Source organism: Phascolarctos cinereus, unplaced genomic scaffold (genome assembly GCF_003287225.1).
Source record: "Phascolarctos cinereus isolate Bilbo 61053 unplaced genomic scaffold, phaCin_HiC Scaffold_9;HRSCAF=440, whole genome shotgun sequence".
Lineage (NCBI taxonomy): Eukaryota > Metazoa > Chordata > Mammalia > Diprotodontia > Phascolarctidae > Phascolarctos > Phascolarctos cinereus.
In genome coordinates, this window is record NW_027556402.1 from 107291857 (window position 1) to 107308388 (window position 16532).

General features: G+C 37.3%; 1 long non-coding RNA gene across 1 annotated transcript in view; it reads left to right on the forward strand.

Annotated features, from left to right (window-relative positions):
• The window catches only part of LOC144455393 (uncharacterized), a 42335-nt gene extending 26157 nt beyond the window's left edge, over window positions 1-16178 (forward strand). Inside the window, exons 2-3 of the long non-coding RNA XR_013484129.1 lie at window positions 4558-4645; window positions 15642-16178. This is a non-coding gene — a long non-coding RNA (uncharacterized LOC144455393). The remainder of the gene's footprint in view (window positions 1-4557; window positions 4646-15641) is intronic.
• Window positions 16179-16532: the final 354 nt, after the last annotated feature.

Below are 16532 nucleotides of genomic sequence, written 5' to 3' on the forward strand. Positions count from 1 at the left end.
AAGAGATGAACCTAGTAGATAGGAACAGAGTACAAAGATGATCTGTGCCAGGATTTCAACCAGCTTTGTCTGATCATTGCCCTCAAATATTATCTCTACATTCTAATATTTATGCCTTGCTTAGTCCATTTTCTTCCTTGATTAGTCAATTTTTCCCTGTCTAGAAATGACCTCTTTCTCTTTTCCTGTTTAAATCCAACCCATCGTTTAAGTCTGATCTCAAGACTGGCCTTCTTTGTAAAGCCTTCCATCACTATCTCCATGACTGTAGTATTATGAAGTCTTTATAGATGTTTATCATATTCTGCCTTGTATTAGGTAACTTGGCATGTAACATTTCCCGCTGTTGTATATTTTTAAAAAGACTTTTCTTTAAAATGGAAGCAAGGGCAAGTAATAGAGAATGAATATTAAAGTGTGGCATGATCCTGGAAGAGTAATGTCAGATAGGAGAAAGCACTGAAGCTAACAAAAAAGTGTAAGTAGGACAAAAAAAGGATTTTTTCATAACTATTTCATATCAGAGGAAGAATGGACAAAAGGGATATTACTGAAACTATTGTGAGTTTCAAATGAAATAATAGATATAAAATCACTTTGCAAATGTCAAAGTGTTAAAGAAATGGCAGTCATTATCATATTATAACCATAATATAATTATCATAACATCATCATTTATTGCCATTGTTGCTATTATTATTATATATTGTTATTATTAGCCTCTGGTTTGGTGATGATTTCATTCCCTGAGCCTTCCTCAGCTCAAGCCTGCTGAGATCAAGAAATGTTTATAGAGCCAAACAAAGAGTGGGCTGGTAAATGTTTAATACCTGGGCTCTGGGGAGGGGAAACATGCACACACACTTTTAAGTTTAATCTGCATTACTAACACTTTCTTAAGTCAAGACAATTGACAGAACAATAAACTAAACACTGATTTGCAGCAATACCTTCTTTCTGAGATGTAAACACTCTTGCTTAAAATTTAATAATCCTGTCACAAACACCTGTTAGATGGCTTTAGCAGACCTCTGGATACCAACAGTAGAGCAGAATTGGTAGCCAAATAGTAACTGGTAGTAGAGAGAAGGAGGAAGCTAGCTGTGTGACTCTGGGTAAGTTAACCATGCTTACCTCAATTTCCTCATCTGTAAAATGAACTGGAGAAAGAAATGGCAAACCATTTCAGTATCTTTGCCAAGAAAACCCCATAAGGAATCACAAAGTGTCAGGCATGACAGAAAAGACTAAACAACAAATACTAAAAGCCTTAATATTATTTTAGGTTGAATTGAGAGACATAGATGTCTAGGACTAAGAAGGTGACACAGTTCCACTGTACTCTGTCCTTATCATTCCACTTTGGAAATATGCCATTTAGTTGTGAGACTTACATGTTAAGAACAGCCTTGCTAAACTAGAGAATGTTTAGGAGGTGGTGAAGGACCTTGAGCTTATGTGGTATGAGAATTACTCAAATAAATTGAGGATATTCAGCTTAGAAAAAGAAGACTTAGGTGGGACATAACAGCTGTCTTTCAATTATTTGAAGAGGTGCTGAAATATTCTGCTTTGTGTCACAGTGGGCAGAACTAGAAATGACAGAAAGAAACATCTAGAACTGATATCAGGAAAAACTTCAAACAGTACCAAAGAAGACTGGGTAGTGAATTTCCCCTTACTGGAGGTCTTCAAGGAAAAACTAAATGACCACTAGCAGGGGATGTGGTCAAATGGATTCTTTTTCAATGAACTTAAGAAATCTAAATATGAGCATTTTGATATACAAAGAACAAAGAAAGAGAGTTACATGTGAAAATTGTGGACTTCTATTATGCTTGTGTCCATATTGGGGCAAAACTCCTAAGAAGGAAATAGAAAAGTCTGGAGAGTGAGAAGTAGAGCTGGTAGTATAATGAGCTGGGAGTAAAGTGAGTCTGGTCTGGGCACCTCATGAAATGGTGTCCCAGACCAGGGACTCATCAAACAGAAGGGAGGTCCTTAAAGAAAAGGCATCTCCAGGAGGAGAAGGTGAAGAAGTAAAAAACCTAGAAAGTGAAAAATGGAATTGGCAGTGAGGGTGGGGGGAGTGTGTAAGGTGAACATGGCTTAATATCTCATGAAATGGTAATTTGGGCTAGGGCTGTAGGGCAGAGACATCTCCACGGTAGGAAGGTTGCTATTGAGGAGGTGGAAAAGTCCAGAGAGCGATGAGTGAGATGGCTTACTTAATGGGAAGGCATACTTCATGAAACACACACACACACACACAACACACACACAAATGAATGAATGAATAGGAGACAGAACAATTAGGGAGATATATACAATGTGGGAGTTAGGGTAATTCTCTGAAAGTAAAGATAATGCATTTATATTGTAACAATGTATAATGTATTTATAAGTGAGAGAGAGGGAGGAAAGAGCATCAGAGAGAGAAAAGATGAAGATGAAAAGACAGACACAGATACAGAAAGACAGTTATAGAGACAGACACAAAAAATTCTGAAAATAGGACAAGTAAGAAGAGGAGTCAGAGATTTAAGCATCATTGATCCAGAGAATGGTGGTCCTACTGACAGAATAGAGAAATTAGAAGGGGGAAAAGCTGAATTTGGTTTTTCTAGCCTTTTTTTCCTAGTGCAGCTTAGGTTATAAGAGAAGTTAATTATTTTTCTATTATATTAATAACTAATTGTTAAATTGGGATTGAGAGTTTTCCTTTCTATTTCCTCATTCAGGGACCAGTCTTGTTGGTTTTTCAGCCAGTCTCTGAAGGACAAGGCTGATAGATGAGATTGGCCAAATTCTGGTATATGTTCTGTGATCTTGGGAGGGACCCCACCCAACTAGAAGACCTTACTTCTGTTTAGAGTAATCTACGGAATCTAATCTAGATGCATTCCAGCCCTAAAGCAGTTCCCTTGTACCTCAACATTGTGGTCCAGGGGAACTCAGCACGTGAAGGAGGCAATCAACCAGAATGATTTCAGTAGAGATGGATTCCTTTGTCCAGATTGCTGGAGGCGGCTGAGTCTCATGATCAAGTCAGGTTCTCAGCAGGAGGAGCTGAAGACTTTTAGCTCACCTCCTCATTAATATATCTACCTCCTCATTAATTATTTACCAATCAGGGTTTTCATCTGTCAGGGACACCTTCTCTCTCAAAGATATTTAAGCATTCTAGGATCTCCATGGTTTTGTCTTTGGTTACTGTGAATAACCACTGACCATCAATTTATTGATGATAAATTACCCAGAAACTCTGCTTCTCAGGCTTTTCATCCATCTCAGTCATTAGAATAATTCATACTCCTAGAAAAGACATCTATCTTTTCCTTCTTTCTTTCTTTCTTTCTTTCTTTCTTTCTTTCTTTTTCTTTCTTTCTTTCTTTCTTTCTTTCTTTCTTTCTTTCTTTCTTTCTTTCTTTCTTTCTTATCTTTCTATCTATCTATCTTATCTATCTATCTATCTATCTATCTATCTATCTATCTACCTATAAGGGTTGACTATTTGGGGAATTCAGACACAGTGATAGGATATTGGTGGTCCAGTTAATCAAGCATAAGACTAGGAGTCAGGAGATCTGGGTATGGCTCTCATTTCATTGTGTTCTGACTTGGGGCATCTCTGAAAACCAAGGTTTTTGACATGGAAAATTGATTGTTGTTCTTGTCCCTATTTCTCCCCATTTTCACATTTGATTATGCTGAAAAAAAATCAGAAAAGCTTTTTGGCTGTCCTTAATATCCTCATCTGAATGTTGAGTATTGTTGTTACTCATGTCTCTTCCTCTACAATTTGTTTTTAATGGCTGGAGTTTTTCTATAAAGGATTAGTTTGCTTACATCCTGATCTTTCCTTCTTCCTGTAATGGATCATAGGATCAAGGTTTAGAACTGGGAGGGACTTCACAAGTCATCGAGGCCAGTTCTTTCTTTCTACAGAAGAAGAAAGCAAGCCTTCCCCAGAGATGTCACATAGGTAGTAAGTAGAAGAGCCAGAATTTGAACCCAGGTTGTTTGACAAACCATATCCAGGGTTCTTTTCACTTTTCCATGGTCCTTTTTACGTTTTCTGGTCTTTATCCTTTACTACAACTTCCTTATGTATAATACTCTTTTACTGACTGCATAGGGAGGCCAAAATACCATTCATTCTGAGATGGGCTAAGATTGGTGCTTTCATAATCCCAGACCTGATGGCAATTTCCCCCCTTTTATTTAATTGATCATAATGTTTGCCAAAGACATTTTGTGGACAGATTTAATGAATTCTTCCATATCCCTCAATGCTTTGACTCCTTTATAAATATGAGAAATCTAAGAAAATATCTTTGGTTAGAGAGTGAGGAGATAGGGGATGGTCTTTATGTAGTACTCCCTCCCAGTATATGAGCTTTTGGAATTCTTAGGTAGAAGAAAAAAACCCCAATGTGCTAACTAGTATTTATTAAGCATTTACTCTGTACTCCCTCTACATTTGAGTTATATATTGATTTGCTGTAAGTAATCCATGAACAAGATGCTATTAATCCTTTTTATTTTTTATTTTAGAGTTCAAATAAACCATATCCAAATCTTTCTTTATATGATGTTTCCCATTATGGAATCTCTCAATGATGTGTTAAAAGACTCACCAAAGGTAAGATATGTGGTAATATGGACTATTTTCCTCATATTGAATGTTGTATGTTTCTTGTTTGAAGCCTATACTCCTAATTCCTGGTAAGAATATTTAAAAGAGGTAACATTTAAAAACGGCATAAAATAGAACTTCAAACCTTCAAACAATCAAGTCAATTTTATACTGGTGTGAATATTTAATTGTTGTATCACATGTAAAATAAAAGTAGGGTTTCAGTTTTGCTTTGTGAAATCCTAAAAAAATGTGGCTTTTTTGATCATTAGTCTGATGTTCATCTTGGTATCCACATAGAAGCTACCTCTAACAGGACTACCTAACTTCAGATGCTCTTTGTTGTTCAGGCTGAGATATGCATATGTTGTGGTAGGACCTTTAGCATGTTCTTGTTGGAAAGGAAATTTTAAATTAGACCTTGATTTAAAAGAAAGCTTCCTATTTCCTTCTCAAAAAGGAGGCAATATCAAGGGATTTAGAAAGTAGGAGGATGGAAGAAAGTCATTTAAATATGCATTACAGTAACACTGTAAAAGAGAAGGGCAAAGGATGACCTGCCTGTGTTTGTCTTTGTCTCTGTGGTGCTCAGCACAGGGTCTGGCATGTGGGCGACCCTTAATAATTACCTATTAATTGATTGATAGAAGCAGCAAGGTGTGGTAGACAGAGTGCTAGGCTTGGAGTCATAAAACCTGGGTTCGAATTTTGCTTCTGATACGTATTAGATGCCTGGTCCTAGGGAAGTCATCATTTCAGTGGTTTTAATACAAAATGAAACTTTGGCAGCCAGAGATACCCCATCATATTTCTTCCTCAAACAGGTGCAAGTGAAAGTGATGCTGCAAAATTTTTTTCTATTTTCACATCAGCACTAATAGAAAATGGGAGAAAAGAAACACATGAAATTAACGCCACAGTTAGTTGCCTTAGTAAGTGCCAAGTTTATTCTTTTGCCCGTGTGTAAATAAATTGTCCAGAAGAATTTGTTCAGGTTTCTGGAATAAGAAAATTGGAATCCATTAGAATCACAGAATGGGAGGGCTGGAAATTAACCTTAGAGATCATTCAAGAGATTTAACCTGGGGCCACAGAGGTTAAGTGAGTTGTCTATGGCCACCACAAGGCTAGACTGGAACCCAAGTCTTCCTTGTCTCCAAGGCTGGCATCCTATCCACTGTGCCATCTGGCAAAAGTTGATGTGGCTGCCACATCCTAGGCAAGTAGAATGCAGACTTCTTGAGGTCAAATACTGGGGCAAGGTTTTACCATGATGTAGCCAACACTCAGTCAGTGCCTTGCAACTAGTAAGTACTTAACCAAGGTCAATTGAATGAGTGAAAGAAATTCCTGTTTTGAAAGATAGTTAACTTCTGAAAATCATTTATCATATTAAACAGAAACAGGGAACAAGGTTAATAGTAGTGCATGAAAAATGTTTTGGCTTCCGCCTCCCTCCATTCTTTGTATCCCCAGCACTTAGCCAGACAGCACAGAGTAAATCCTTAATGAATGCTTGTTGATCAGTTAATATCAACCTCTCACTTTAGCCACAGCATTAATAAATTAACCTCTTCCACCAACCATTTCATTAAAATTCCTGAAAGTGGATACATGTGAGCATTCCTTCTTCTCCCTGTCCATCTTCTCATGGAGATAGGTGAGGATAAGCAGAAGAATGGTCTGGATAATCCTGAACCAGCTATCTAATTGGCCCTCCAGTGATTCCTAATTGGCTGCACTTTATGGTGTGAGAAACACTGTTTCAAAAAAATCTTTCCGAGTTGGCCAAATTTAGGACTTTTTTGGGGAAAAGGTATTGGAAATGACCTAGCTCTTCTTCCCTCTACCTTTTTCATACCTCAAACTTAGTATTTGCTTGAGATTAAGTATATTGATGAGTATGAGCTGTTATTTAGAGAACTGTAATTTCTCAAATTATATTGTATTTATTTGTTTAATTGTTTTGTGCCGCCCAGTAGAACATAGGATTTTTAGGGATAAAGACTGCTGTGTTTTGTTTTGTCTTCAGTGCCTTAGCATCTAGCATGTTCCTTGCACATTTAAAAAAAAACACAACAACTCAGCTCTGTGATCTCATTGGTGTGAGGAGCTTCTGGTGAGCAAACTCCCCTCCTAATGCTAAGCAGCTACTGCTTATCAAGTTGTCAATTAATCAACAAGCATTTATTAAGTACTTACTATGTGCTAGGCTAACTTAGAGTCTTAGAGAATTGTCTGAGGCATGAGAAGTTTAGCACCTCTACCAGGGACGCCAGCTAGTTGTGTCAAATGTGGGATTTCAACATGGGTCTTTCTGATACTGAAGCTCTCTCTGTATACATTAACTTATGGGTGGGGAACCTGCACCCTCAAGGCCACATGTGGACCTCTAGGTCCTCAAGTGCGGTCCTTTGACTGAATCCAAACTTCACAGAACAAATCCCCTTAGTAAAATGATTTGTTTTGCAAAACTTGGATTTAGTCAAAAGGCTGAACCCAAGGACCTAGAAGGTCACATGTGGCTTCGAAGCCACAGGACCCCTGTACCCGTGATGTCTCTTGCCTCATACATAGTAGATGCATATTGAATTAAATGAAGTCCCCTTCAGTCATGAGAGACCATTAGCAACATTGCTACTGTATGGAATAAATTGCCCATTGATTGGCTACTCAGGTCATTCTTCACTTCAAGCTTCTCAAAATATGAAAGAATGTTCTCCTGATGTCATGAGTCTATCCTATAACTGAAACAAGGCTATTAAAGAGGTTCGGGTATTTCAGAAATATACTTCTTGTTAAACTTAGTGATGTTAAGGAGCTGAGTATAGTTTCAGCTCCCTAACTTTCCTTCATAATTCTCCGGTTCTAGACATTTCATCATTTGGGATCACTTCAGCCATCTCAGGACAGTGTAGAGTGAAAAACAAAAGCTCTGTTTTTACTCCACTTCAGACACTTCACTAGTTTTATGACCCTGGCAAGTCGCTTAATGTCTCTGAGACTCAGGTTCATCATCTACAAATGAGGGAGTTCCATTTATTGACCTTTAAGGTCCCTTCTGGCTCTAAATATATGATCTTTCAACCTATACAAAAGCATGGCAACTTCTTGGGACTTTTGGGACAGGTTGAAATAGTTAATTCAGAAGTCCTATCTAATTTTGAATTTTTGTCATTCTGAAAATCAGCTAAACCCAATCCCAACTTTCCAACAACCCAGGGAAGTTTTTGTTTTTGATGTGTGATGATGGTGGAGTACCATTGGACCCATGTGGAAGCTGGGCAGTGGAGCAGCCAACACTTAGCTGGAGAGGATGGGGCTCCTGCCTCAGCCTCTCTCAAGGCACTTGAGCAGCCTCCTCACCTTTGCAACTTCCTGCTACCAATGAAGGCACATCCTGATCTACCTGCCACATTGATCTACTTGAAAAGATAATACCTTAGTCCTCATTCCTGCCAAGTTGCCTGGTAGGTTAAGGTCAGGTAGATGGAGGTAGTAAGCGCCTACCATTTAGAAATGGAATATACTCTGCCCTAAGGCCACTAGCGTTGTTTGGAAAACCAGAATGATTTGGGAAAGAGAAGGAGAGCAGTTTTGAGATGAAGAAGGATGGAAAAGAATGTGGTTATTGGGCAAGGGGTTCTTAACCTGTGATTTGTAAACTTTAAAAAAATTGGTAGTTGTATTTCAATATAATTGTTTTATTTTGCAATCATATATTTTATTTTATGCATTTAAAAACATTCTTAGAAAAGATCATCAGATTGTCAAACGAGTACATGACAAAAAAATGTTAAGATCCCTGTGACCCTAGGCAAATCACTTAACTGTTTGTAGCCTCAGTTTCTTCATCTGTAAAATAAGGATAATAACCTATTTCACAAGGTGGTTGTCTCAAATGAAATCATATGTGTGTGTATCACTTTGTAGATCACAAAGTGCTACAAAAATAATAGTTACTATTTTACTTTGTAACCCCTTGAAAGGAGTCTGAGAAAGGCTTGTTTCACAAAATTTCCTCCTTACAGAGGATGTGTTACACATGGGAGTAAATGCCAGTGTGGTATTTACTTGGGGTATTGGCTCAAGTGTGCTGTCACATAGGTAAAAATACAGTCAAGGGATCTGAATAAACTCATTGTTCAAGGGTGGAATTCTTGGTTAACCTTCAGCTACTGAGAAAATTAAATTAACCAGACCCTTCCATTCCCAAGGTGTGCCCTATAATCAATGTTTTACTGTATTGTTGTAGCAGGTTCCAATGTGGTTGGATTGTTACACCCCCAGATTGTGGACTATGAAAGATAATGTGCTCAGTCCAAATGGAAGGCTATTTGGGCATTTCAATCAGGTCTTAACTGCAGCAAACTGACTGTTATTTTACTGACTCTGCTTTTCTTGGAGGCTTTTAATACCCTCTCTAAAGTGCTTAATCTGCATACACTAAGTAGATAGCTCAAGTTGTCTTCAAATATCTTATTTAATTTAGTTCTTAGATACTGCAAAGGAATTCTTTGTCTAAAGAAACCAATTAAACAAAAGTACTCCAAAGGCTTAAGTTTATCAATGTTTTGTTAATAACTCACTGGTCAGAAGAGTAACAGGCAATTCACTCCTATGATCTTCACCCTGTGCTCATAAGTGTCATGGTTCACTGGCTTTTTCACTAACCATTCTGAGCTTATGTTTCACTACAAATTTTGCTAAGTTGAACTCTGAATTTCAGAGCATGTTAGGGCAATCTCATTGCAGACCGCAAGGTCATACCTGTAACCTACCAAGTCTTCCACACACTTATAACCTAGGACAACAACCAGATGAAGGAAAAGCCTGAGAGACAGAGTTTCTGGGTAATTAATAATCAATTTATTAATTATGGTTGGCAAATAATCAATAAATTGAATTCTCTGGTTTCTCTCATAACCAAAGACGTCTCACGGAGGCCTCTGAATGTTTAAATGTGCTTGGAAAAGGGGTTGTCTCTGACCAGTGGAAATCAACTCTGATTGGTTTACAACTGATAAGAGGGAATATTATAATGAGATGTGGGCTTATTCTAATGAGGAGGTGGAGGGATGTCACTCTTGGACAAAGAGACTCATCTCAGGCCAGAACAATCCTACAACACTCTTCAGTGCATCCAAACCATAATAAATTGTAAAATGCAATTAACAAAACAAATAAAATTACAACAAAACTTAATTACATTAATAAGTGGTTTTCTAAGTTAATGTGTGACCAATAGGGATCCTTATGGATGATGTAGTGGCTCCCATTTCTATCTGAGCTGATACCACTGATCTAGACCTAAGCAAGTGTTGGAGAAAATGTTAATAATACAGATCAGACTTAAAGTGTGTCATCTGTACATTTGACTTTTTTTTAATTTGCCTTTTCCTCTGCAGAGATGGTTGTTAAACATTTACCAGCATATCACTACATGTGATGCAGGAGTATAACTTTGAAAATCTTTTTTATTTTTTTGTTATTGGCTATTCTATAAATGCAGTTTATAGGGTTGCAACAACCTGAAGACTTCTGGAAAATAAGATGATTCACTTAAAATGTTTTGTCCTTTTGAGCAAATTTTTTAATCAGTCCTTTTTCTAATTGAGTTGATGTTGCAGTCCCTAAACCTGGCAAGGTTCTTTCATCTGCCAGTGAGGTCCTTATCCCTGTTGGAAAGCAGGGATAGAAGCTGTGCCTCTGCAGAAAACACCATGCCTAGTAATTTTGTCTAGATCCCTCTCATTTTTTTTAATCAAAAGAATGATATGATTAAAATGAAAAATGTGTGAAAAGGGCTTTGTCTCTTTCCTGCCTGTTCTCCTTCTAATAACTATGAACAGGGTAAGAATAATAGCTAGCAGTCATATGGATCATTAAAGTTTGCATAGCACTTTACATAATCAATCAACAAACATTAGTAAGCACCTACTCAGTGCCAGGCACTGTGCTAAGCACTGGGGATACAAAAAAGAGGCCAAGACAGTCCCTGCTTTCAAGGAGCTTACAATTTAATGGAGGAGACAGCATGCAAGCAAATATATATAAAGAACAAGCTATATAAAGGATAAATGGGAAATAATTAACAGAGGGCAGGCATCAGAATTAGGAGGGGTTGGGGAAAGCTTCCAGTAAAAGATAGGATTTCAGTTGGGACTCCAGGCATGTGGGACAACCAGAGGAAATATCTGGAGTGGCTTGCTTGTAGAAGCCAAGAAGCCAGTGCCACTGGATTGAATACAATTTCATCCTCACAACAATTCTAGTAGCTAAGTTTTGTTATGGTCCCCATTTTACAGTTGAGAAAACTGAAATGAGTTTCAGAGACTTGCACATGATCACACACCATGATGTCAGATTTGAAGTTAGTTCTTCCTAACTCGAGGCTGAACACCTTATCCATTGCAACATGTAGCTACTTCTCATTCTATGCGGTTTTTTTTTTCTCTTCAATTTTTGGTGTCTTGTGGCAATACTTGGTCCCATAGTCTTCGAGTAACAAAGGCATGACTGTTCTGATAAGGCTTGAGTCTATGGTAATTTTTCCATCCTTCTTTCTGAAATAGCATTTGTTTTGAGACCTTATTGCTTCCTTGATCTTAAGGCAGAGAGGTTCCTAATCTTTTTTATGTCATGGAACCCTTTGTCAGTCTAATGAAATCTATGGATCCCTTCTCAGAATTTTTTAAAAATGCACAGATAGATTTGATGCTGTTCCTACTTGAAAACAAAGCTTCATGAAAGTTAAACAGGAAAACACAACATTTTATGTGAGAAAAGCAAATGTAACTAGTTTAATCTCATTTTTTGATTGGAAATCCATTAGCCAGAGATCAAACCGATTATACTGTCTTTAGTTAATAAAAATAGCTCCCCTGTATATAGCTGTTTTACAGTTTACAAAATATTTTCTTTACAACAACTCTCTCAGGAAATAGTTGGGATATTTTTAAATTTCCATGTTACTTATGGACATTATGAAACTCAGAGGTAAAGTTACTTGCCCACATTCACATGGCTAGTAAATGGAGATGCCAGTTGATCACCTTTCTAATTCCACCACAGCACCTTGCTGCGAGGCATTAAAATTTGCTTCAAGCAATTTAATCCCTAAAATTCAGCATTGCTTCTTCAGCTGCTGCTGCTGGTATCTGAAAGGTAACACATAGACCAAAGAGTGTGACATCTCTGCCTAACCTTAGTAAGAATAATTAGGGAAGGTGAGTTGAATCACCTCTTGGTATTTGCCTGTGAGAGATTATGAAGAGTCCCTCTGAAGATTGCCCAAATGCAGAGACCAGTGGAGCATTTCATTCCTGGATCATCAGTGAATTTTCTTTTGATCAATTAATCTAAAAGTAAACTTATTTATTTTTCACTTTCTAGAATCTTATGTAAAACTAAACTTGTTAAATAATAAGGCAATTATACATCATTCTTCCTAATGACATCATTTACCCTTATAATTTGTCTAAGAAGGGTATACATTAGTGGCATGTTTTGGTTATCATGCAGAATTATTGCTAAGAAGGTGATCTTCATGTTTGGTGTTTAGTTTATGCAGAGGTAGAGGATGTGCAGGGCTCTCTTTTTAATTAGTGAGGTAGCTCTCCTATGCGGGGCTTAAACCCATTCAAGTTTGTTGCAAAATACATTAACGTAGCCAGTGAGTATAAAGTCTAGAAAGCATTCTGTGATGTACACAGGCCATATTTAAGACTTGGTCCTAGTGTTAATTTTTCTCTGACCTTCCTGACAAGTACACCTTGTATTTTTGCTCAGAAGATGGGTCATGATGATGATGGCCTAGAAAAGAATGTTCTCAGAGTTTTGCTTTTGTTCTTTCCATTAATTTCAAACTAACTGATGATGTTAGAAGGCTATCTCAAATTTGCTCTACTGATTATGCGCTGTTCCCATCTAACTGTTTAAACTGTCAGATATATTTTTTTAGTCACCATATAAGATTTTTCTTAACATTTCACCTAAAATTTTTCTTACTGCCTCTTAGCCTCATTATTTCTTCTTATTCCATTGCACTGATTAATGAGTCTACTGGATTACTGCCCTCCCTTTACAAATTTGTCGACCATTATCCTGCCTCTCTTGAGTAAACATACCCAACTCTCAACTTTTCCTCATAAATCTTATTTTTGGACACTCTATCTTCCTTTTTCATTTATTTCATGGATATTTTTCTCCAGTCTTCTATGTCTTTCTAGAAACAGTATTCTTCTACCTGAATACAATTGAACTAAGTGAAAAATTAAGCACCATTCATTCAAATTTTAATCTTATTACTATAACATTAGCATGATACTACTGCTTTTATGGGGATACTAACAAGAATAAAATTATATATATATGTATATACATATATATATACATATATATACATATATATGTATATATATATATATATATATATACATATATATATATATATATATATGTATATATATATATATATATATATATATATATATATATATATATATATATATATATATATATATATATACATACATATATGCTATTTTCTTCTCACTAAAATTCTGCTCCAAAGCTATTCTCCATGTTGATTGCATTCCATCTCCTGTATCTTTTTTCTTTTTTTCATAATCTCTCCCCTGTGGCCGAAATACAGTGTCTGGCACATAGTAAGTTCTGAATTAATGCTGCTCCAAGCAGAACAGGTTCACAGCAACACAACTCTAAAGATGTCTTTTTAAGAAAGACAGGCAATCTAACCAGTTCACCAGGACACAGAGTAACTGCAAAGCCTGTGCTCCCCTCTGCTTTTCCTTCTCAAACAGAAGTGGCAGCAGAGAGCAACAGATGGAACAGAAACTCTTCCTCTCTAACTAGATGTCATTGAAAGGCATTAGCTGTCACTGAAACTTTTGGCCAATGAAACCAAATCTCTCTCCCATCAATTTGGGATCTCTTAGCTGAAGTCTTCTGTCAGCTGACTGTTTCTAGCTGCCACAGCTCAAACAAAATATTTTTTCAACCCCCTTCAATTCTTATCTTCAGGTTCCTATGTTAGGTTCCTCTTTCAGGTTCCATTTTATTTAATGTCTCAAATGAAAGCTTCCTGACTCTTAGTGACTCACCTTTTAGTTAAAAAGGTTACTACCCCCAAATTTCCCCTATGAAATCTATAGTCCTTAGAAATCTATAGTCTATTTACCTGTCATCAAATTTTTATGATTTCTATTTTTTTTTGTTTTGCCGTTGTTAATTATAAAATAGTTCTATGCAAATGAGCTGAGTTACCATAAACCCATGTAGCTGGAAGTCCTCAACACCATCCAACATTTTACCTTGTTTCATTGAAACTACTTTTTCATATTCACATTTTCCTCTTAAGAAATAAATAAAAGTTATTTCTTTCTCTTGGCAAAATGTTAATCTGTTCGTATGTAAGTGAAGCATCATTCTATATTGTTTCCAAGGTGATTTGAGTCTTAAAATTTTTATCATAGTTCATTTTCTATCCCAAAGTCCTCAAATCCCATATGAAAAGTATTTAGGTCCATATTTTAGCCATTTTTGTTAAAGCAAAGTTTTATTCTATTCATTTTAGGCATCAAAATGTCCATCTGTAGCAGCAGTACTATTTTACATTCTTTGACTATTGATATAATTTTTATTTATATGAATATTTTGTTCCTTTCAATACAGTTTCATATGAATGGAGCAGTATCTTAAAGGAATAGTGCCTTATATCCTCTCCCCAAGTGTGTTTAGAGTCCTCTCCAAATTAGAATTTCAAGATAAAAGGGGTGTGAATGGATCATGTGATTAACAAAAAGGCACATATTTTACATCATTAACAATTTTACACCAGATCTATTTTTTTTAAATTTTTAAAAATTTATTTATTTTAGGCAATTGGAGTTAAGTGACTTGCCTAGGGTCGCACAGCTAGGCTGGTGCTCTATCCACTGCACCATCTAGCTGCCTCTACACTAGATCTGGATAATGTTCAATTGTCTTGTTCTAACATATATGAGATTAATATATAGGCAAAAGTAAACATTCTCCTTCATGGAAATGACTTTATATACATGCACAATATTTTAGCAAAGAGGCAACCAAATATATAAATCTCACATAAAATTCTGTATAGGCAGCTCTCAATATATGGCAAAAAATAGAGTGTCACAAGTTAATTGTACACAAACATATATCACATAGAGACTGGAAGCAGTATGTGCCAGGCAGATCAAACCACTACCACTACCACCTTGATTTACCTTCTTCACCTTCCCCTCCAACCTTAAACCATAAGACCTACTTCTTTTTCTTTTCTTGCTTTTTTTTTTTTGGTGAGGCAGTCAAGGGGTAAGTGACTTGCCCAGGGTCACACAGCTAATAAGTGTCAAGTGTCTCAGGCTGAATTTGAACTCAGGTCCTCCTGGCTCCAGGGCCAGTGCTCTATCCATTGTGCCACCTAGCTGCCCCCATAGGACCTACTTCTAACCCAGTCCCTGCAATCATCATCAAGAGGAAAAATCATTGTGGAGAACAGGTCCATCTTCCTCACCACCACTAACAACAACTGCTGACTGACTGACACTGAGATGCAGATGAAGCCCTGGAAGTGGGAACACTGCCTAGGCCACCAATCCTGTCTGTAGCTCAGATGGCTCACAGCCATCATCTGAGGAAGCAACTCCTACAGAGAAGGGACCAGCCATCTCCAGCAACTGCCAGCCAACTGGGCAGGTAGGTGGCACAGTGGGTAGTAGAATGCTGGGTCTGGAGTTACCTGAGTTCTGATCTGGCCTCAGATGATTATTAGTTGTGTGACCTTGGCCAAGTTACTTAACTTCTATTTGCCTGGATTTCAGCTGTAAAATAGGAATAATAAAAGGGTTGTGAAGATCAAAATGAAATATTTGTAATGTGTGATTAGCACAGTGCCTAGCTCATAGTAGATACTTAATAAATGCTTATTCCATTCCTTCCCAACTGCAATCCACAGTGCAAACAAACCAGCCTGGCTGAAGCAGCAAGACATCCTGACAGGAGGCCACATAGGCTAGACAAGTCAACCCCCGACCTGATCTTGACACCATCTCTCTTCATAACCCAATGGAGACAGCTGGGAAGAGCATTGCTTCCAGCCCACTGTCCTCAACCATCATCCTGAGAAGCAGCATCTATGGAGATGCAGCCTGGTAACTGTTCCTGAAGATATTAACTACTGAAGGCCCAGGAAAGAAAGCTTGTTGTCACCAAAGTCCTCAACACTGTCAAATGTTTAAAAATCAGCAAATGACATGATTTAATCAGAGGACATGATGTTAAAGATGAAGCATTTTTGCTTTGCTGCTGTACCAAAGGACCAGGAGGCCATTCCATCAAACTTTCATCTGAAACCTTCCATTGATGTGGTCTTTCCCATTAGGCTGGGAGCTTCTCGTGAGCAGGAAATATCTCACTTTTCTATTTGTAGCTCCAACCTTTAGCACATCACTTTGCACAAAAAAAGCACTTCATAAACACTTTCTTGTATGTTTATTGATTCATTTGTGTGTGCCCTTACAGAACTGTATTTAGCTATGTGAATAATTACTTCTCCAGATTTACCTGGTATATTGTAAATAACTTTTAACAACTGGCTTACTATTTCGTGCACTTACAGTCTTAGTTTCTAAATTTCTAGCTGTCTTATTACCAGTACTATATCACACAGCAACATGGGACTTCGCTTTTTTTTTTTTGCAAGGCAATTGGGGTTAAGTGACTTGCCCAGCGTCACATAGCTAGTAGGTGTCAGGTGTCTGAGGCCAGATTTGAATGCAGGTCCTCCTGACTCCAGGGCTGGTGTTCTATCCACTGTGCCACCTACCTGTCTTGGAGCTTTGCTTTT